This window comes from Hylobates moloch, unplaced genomic scaffold (genome assembly GCF_009828535.3).
Source record: "Hylobates moloch isolate HMO894 unplaced genomic scaffold, HMol_V3 SCAFFOLD_3, whole genome shotgun sequence".
NCBI lineage: Eukaryota > Metazoa > Chordata > Mammalia > Primates > Hylobatidae > Hylobates > Hylobates moloch.
The window spans coordinates 81,459,865-81,466,415 of NW_026652278.1; the positions used below are offsets into that span (position 1 = coordinate 81,459,865).

The 6,551-nt window shown below is 43.8% G+C and overlaps 1 protein-coding gene across 1 annotated transcript in view; it reads right to left on the bottom strand.

Moving 5' to 3' along the window:
- LOC116479120 (anthrax toxin receptor-like) overlaps nucleotides 1–6,551 on the bottom strand; it is a 165,694-nt gene that overhangs the window by 141,311 nt on the left and 17,832 nt on the right. The gene's annotated exons all lie outside the window — the stretch shown is intronic.

The following is a 6,551-nucleotide window of genomic DNA, read 5'->3' on the forward strand; positions in this document are numbered from 1 at the left end:
TTCTCGCTTTGTTGCCATTGCTTTTGGTGTTTTAGACATGAAGTCCTTGCCCATGCCTATGTCCTGAATGGTATTGCCTAGGTTTTCTTCTAGGATTTTTATGGTTTTAGGTCTAACATGTAAGTCTTTAATCCATCCTGAATTAATTTTTGTATAAGGTGTAAGGAAGGGATCCAGTTTCAGCTTTCTACATATGGCTAGCCAGTTTTCCCAGCACCATTTATTAAATAGGGAATCTTTTCCCCACTGCTTGTTTTTGTCAGGTTTGTCAAAGATCAGATAGTTGTAGATAGGCGGCGTTATTTCTGAGGGCTCTATTCTGTTCCATTGATCTATGTCTCTGTTGTGGTACCAGTACCATGCTGTTCTGGTTACTGTAGCCTTGTAGTATAGTTTGAAGTCAGGTAGTGTGATGCCTCCAGCTTTGTTCTTTTGGCTTAGGATTGATTTGGCGATGCGGGCTCGTTTTTGGTTCCATATGAACTTTAAAGTAGTTTTTTCCAATTCTGTGAAGAAAGTCATTGGTAGCTTGATGGAGATGGCATTGAATCTATAAATTACCTTGGGCAGTATGGCCATTTTCACGATATTGATTCTTCCAACCCATGAGCATGGAATGTTCTTCCATTTGTTTGTATCCTCTTTTATTTCATTGAGCAGTGGTTTGTAGTTCTCCTTGAAGAGGTCCTTCACATCCCTTGTAAGTTGGGTTCCTAGGTATTTTTTTCTCTTTGAAGCAATTGTGAATGGGAGTTCACTCATGATTTGGCTCTCTGTCTGTTATTGGTGTACAAGAATGCTTGTGATTTTTGTACATTGATTTTGTATCCTGAGACTTTGCTGAAGTTGCTTATCAGCTTAAGGAGATTTGGGGCTGAAATAATGGGGTTTTCTAGATATGCAATCCTGTCATCTGCAAACAGGGACAATTTGACTTCCTCTTTTCCTAATTGAATACCCTTTATTTCCTTATCCTCCCTGATTGCCCTGGCCAGAACTTCCAACACAATGTTGAATAGGAGTGGTGAGAGAGGGCATCCCTGTCTTGTGCCAGTTTTCAAAGGGAATGCTTCCAGTTTTTCCCATTCAGTATGATATTGGCTGTGGGTTTGTCATAGACAGCTCTTATTATTTTGAGATACGTCTCATCAATACCTAATTTATTGAGAGTTTTTAGCATGAAGCATTGTTGAATTTTGTCAAAGGCCTTTTCTGCACCTATTGAGATAATCATGTGGTTTTTGTCTTTGGTTCTGTTTATATGCTGGATTACATTTATTGATTTGCATATGTTGAACCAGCCTTGCATCCCAGGGATGAAGCCCACTTGATCATGGTGGATAAGCTTTTTGATGTGCTACTGGATTCGGTTTGGCAGTATTTTATTGAGGATTTTTGCATCAATGTTCATCAAGGATATTGGTCTAAAATTCTCCTTTTTGGTTATGTCTCTGCCAGGCTTTGGTATCAGGATGATGCTGGCCTCATAAAATGAGTTAGGGAGGATTCCCTCTTTTTTTATTGATTAGTTTCCATGGAATAGTTTCAGAAGTAATGGTACCCAATACAAGAGCAACCAGATTCATAAAGCAAGTCCTTGGTGACCTACAAAGAGATTTAGACTCCCACACAATAATAATGGGAGACTTTAACATCCCACTGTCAACATTAGACAGATCAATGAGACAGAAAGTTAACAAGGATACCCAGGAATTGAACTCAGCTCTGCACCAAGTGGACCTAATAGACATCTACAGAACTCTCCACCCCAAATCAACAGAATATACATTTTTTTCAGCACCACACCACACCTATTCCAAAATTGACCACATAGTTGGAAGTAAAGCACTCCTCAGCAAATGTAAAAGAACACAAATTATAACAAACTGTCTCTCAGACCACAGTGCAATCAAACTCGAACTCAGGATTAAGAAACTTACTCAAAACTGCTCAACTGCATGGAAACTGAAAAACCTGCTCCTGAATGACTACTGGGTACATAACGAAATGAAGGCAGAAATAAAGATATTCTTTGAAACCAACGAGAACAAAGACGCAACATACCAGAATCTCTGGGACACATTCAAAGCAGTGTGTAGAGTGAAATTTATAGCACTAAATGCCCACAAGAGGAAACAGGAAAGATCAAAAATTGACACCCTAACATCACAATTAAAAGAACTAGAAAAGCAAGAGAGAATACATTCAAAAGCTAGCAGAAGGCAAGAAATAACTAAAATCAGAGCAGAACTGAAGGAAATAGAGATACAAAAAACCCTTCAAAAAATTAATGAATCCAGGAGCTGGTTTTTTGAAAGATCAACAAAATTGATAGACCGCTAGCAAGACTAATAAAGAAGAAAACAGAGAAGAATCAAATAGATGCAATAAAAATTGATAAAGGGGATATCACCACCGATCCCACAGAAATACAAACTACCATCAGAGAATACTACAAACACATCTATGCAAATAAACTAGAAAATCTAGAAGAAATGGATAAATTCCTCGACACATACACCCTCCCAAGACTAAACCAGGAAGAAGTTCAATCTCTGAATAGACCAATAGCAGGCTCTGAAATTGTGGCAATAATCAATAGCTTACCAACCAAAAAGAGTCCAGGACCTGATGGATTCACAGCTGAATTCTACCAGAGGTACAAGGAGGAATTGTAGAGCCTTTTATGGCATCACCTTGGGAATCACACAATGTCACTTCCACTGTAGTTTATTAATCCAAGCAGTCAGTGGGATACCAAGAGTCAATGGGAGGGAACACAGGCCCCATCTCTAGGGCAGGAGTGTGAATGAGTTCACATCCCAGTGTCAAAACTGCTGCATGACCAGGGCTTTGAATGGCAGAGAGGGTATAGCATGTGGAAAAACATTGGCACAACCAAGTGGGATTCAAGCGGGATTCAGAAGTCAGAGTGTTACTGTAAAACATTTGTAGAAATACCTTAATCAATTTTATTTTCTCCATTTTTGTATGCACAAGGGTGGCATATGATTTTAGAAAATTTCTAGCAGGTGTATATGTTCTGGCTCTGTGTTCCTACCCAAATCTCATCTTGAATTATAATTCAAATTGTAACCCCCACGTGTTGAGTGAGGGACCTCGTAGGAAGTGGTCGAATCATGGAGGTGATGTGCTGTTCTCGTGATAGTGAGTGAGTTCGCATGAGATCTGATGGTTTTGTGGGGGCTTTCCCCCCTTCATTCTGCGTTTCTCTCATTCTTCTCCTTCCTGCCATCATGTGAAGGACGTGTTTGCCTCCCCTTTCGCCACGACTGTAGGTTTCCTGAGGCCTCCCCAGCCATGCTGAACTGTGAGTCAATTAAATCTCTCTTTCCTTTATAAATTGCCCAGTCTTGAGCAGGTCTTTACAGCGGCATGAGAACAGACTACTGCAATAAATTGGTATCAGGTAGTGGGGTGCTGCTGTAAAGATATCAAAAAATGTGGAAGTGACTTTGGAACCGGGTAACAGGCAGAGATTGGAACAGTTTGGAGGGCTCACAAGAAAACAGGCAGGATGATGTGGGAAAGTTTGGAACTTCCTAGAGACTTGTTGAATGGCTTTGACCAAAATGCTGATAGTGATATGTATAATGAAGTCCAGGCTGAGGTGGTCTCAGATGGAGATAAGTAACTTGTTGGGAACTAGGATAAAGGTGCTTCTTGCTATGTTTTAGCAAAGAGGCTGGTGGCATTTTGCCCCTGCCCTGGAGGTCTGTGGAACTTTGAACTTGAGAGAGATGATTTAGGGTATCTGGGGGGAGAAATTTCTAAGCAACAAAGGGTTCAAGAGGAAGCACAGCATAAAAGTTTAGAAAATTTGCAGCCTGAAGATGTGATAGCAATGCAAAACCCATTTTCTGGGGGAAATTCAAGCCTGCTGAAGAAATTTGCATAAATAATGAAGAGATGAATGTTAATCATGAGGACAATGGGGAAAATGTCTCCAGGTCATCTCAGAGACCTACAGCAGCTCCTCCCATCACAGGCCCAGAGACCTAGGAGGTAAAAATGGTTTTGTGGGCCAGGCTCATTGGCCATTGGCTCTCATCTCCTCTATGCAGCCTCGGAACATAGTGCCCTGCATCTCAGTTGCTTCAGCTCCTGCCGTGGTTAAAGGGGCCAAGGTACAACTTGAGCCATTGTTTCAGAGGGTTCAAGCCCCAAGCCTTGGAAGTTTGCACATGGTGTTGGGCCTGTGGGTGCACAGAAGTCAAGAATTGAGGTTTGGGGCCAGGTGTGGTGGCTCACGTGAGCCTGTAATCCCAGCACCTTGGGAGGCCAAGGCCAGCGGATCTCCTGAGGCCAGGAGTTCAAGACCAGCCTGGCCAACATGGTGAAACTCTGTCTGTACTAAAAATAGAAAAATTAGCCTGGCATGGTGGCAGGTGCCTGTAATCCCAGCTACCTGGGAGGCTGAAGTGGAGAATCACTTAAACCCAGGAGGTAGAGGTCACAGTGAGCTGAGATCATGCCACTGCACTCCAGCCTGGGCAACAGAGTGAGACTCCATGTCAGGAAAAAAAAAAAAAAGAATTGAGGTTGGGGAATCTCTGCCTAGATTTCAGAGGATGTATGGAAACACCTGGATGAACAGGCAGAAGTTGTTACGAGGGCAGGGCCCTGATGGAGAACCTCTTTTAGGGCAGTGCAGAAGGGAAATGTGGGGCTGGAGCTCCCTCACAGAGTCCCCACTTGGGCACTGCCTAGTGGAGCTGTGAGAAGAGGACAACTGCCCTTCAAATCCAAGAATGGTAGATCCACAGACAACTTGCACCTTGTGCCTGGAAAAGCCACAGGCACTCAAAGGCAGCCCAAGAAAGCAGCTGGGAGGGTGGCTGTACCCTGTAAAGTCACAGGGCCAGAGCTGCCCAAGGCCGTGGCAGCCCACATCTTCACCAGCATGACCTGGGTGTGAGACATGGAGTCAAAGGAGGTCGTTTTGGAACTGTAAGGTTTAATGACTGCCCTATTGGGTTTCAAACTTGCATGGGGCCTGTAGTCCCTTTGTTTTGGCCAATTTCTCCCATTTGGAATGGGTGTATTTGCCCAATGCCTGTACTTGCATTATATCTAGGAAATAACTAACTTTCTTTGGATTTTACAGGTTCATGGGTGGAAAGGACTTGCCTTGTCTCAGATGAGACTTTGAACTTGGACTTTTGGGTTAATGCTGGAATGAGTTAAGACTTTGGCAGACTGTTGGAAAGGCATGATTGTGTTTTGAAATATGAGGACATGAGATTTGGGAGGGACCAGGGGTGGAATAATATGGCCTGCCTCTGTTTCCCCATCCAAATCTAATCTTGAATTGTAATCCTAATTGTAATCCCCATATGTAGGGGGAGGGACTTAGTGGGAGGTGACTGAATCGTGGGGGTGGTTGCCCTGTGCTGTTCTCATGATAGTGAGTGAGTTCTCAGGCAATCTAATGGGTTTGTGAGGGGCTTTTACCCCCTTCACTCTGCACTTCTCTCATTCTTTTCCTTCCTGCCACCCTGTGAAGAAGGACCTATTTTGCTTCCCCTTCCACCATGATTGTAAGTTTCCCGAGGCCTCCACAGCCACACTGAATTGTGAGTCAATTAAACCTCTTTCCTTTATAAATTACCCAGTCTCAGGCAGTTCTTTACAGCAGGGTGAGAATGGATTAATACAGTCTAAAATAGATCTTTCTTTATATAACTTAAAAATTGCAAGTGATGAAAAGCATTTGAGTTGGTTGGTTGTCAGTTTGTTTCCCCTCTTTTGGAGTTGTATTTAGTATAATAGAATATCTTAAACTAGTGGTCTTTTATAATCAATGACATTGGGTGTACTTCTCCCCAGCATATTACGGTTCCCTTGCTTCATGCCTTCCATGACAGTTGTTATTATCATATTTTAACATTTATGCCTAATGATTAAACATCTCCTTGTGGTCTTAATTTGCATTTTCTAATTACTCTAGAGACTTCGTCCGTTCACATGATTTTGGTCGTTAATGGTTCCTCTTTGAAGTGCCTATTCATGTCTGTGTCCATTCTTTGCTTTGGGTGTTCCTCTCTTTCACACTAATTCATTAAAAGTATATATCCTGGATACTAATCCTTTATCAATTGCTGCAAGTATCTTCTTTCAGTGTGTGGCTTGCTTTTTCACTCCGTTTGTTGTTTTTAAATCAAAGTATAAGTTCTTAATTTTAACGCACTTGAACTGTCATTTTCCACCATGGCCCGAGTCGCGGAGCTCGCCTTCCTGGCAGAGCGTTGCGTGGTCACAGCTGAGGTCTGGGGAGCAGAGGCGGCGGGCGCTCCGGGGGGGAACTGGGCGACTCCGGCGGGGGGAGATGCCGATCGAGGGGCCGCCAGGCTGCGGGGGGAAAGAGGGCCAGGAGGCCGTGGGGGTCCTCGGCGCAGACTGGAGCCGCAGGCACCGCGCGCAGCCCTCGCCCGCATCGCCGAGGCCCCGCGGGCCCAGGAGCGAGAAGTCGGGCGCCCAGGACCGGAGGGCGTCGGCGAGAGCAGGCACCGCCTCCAAAGGACGCCCTC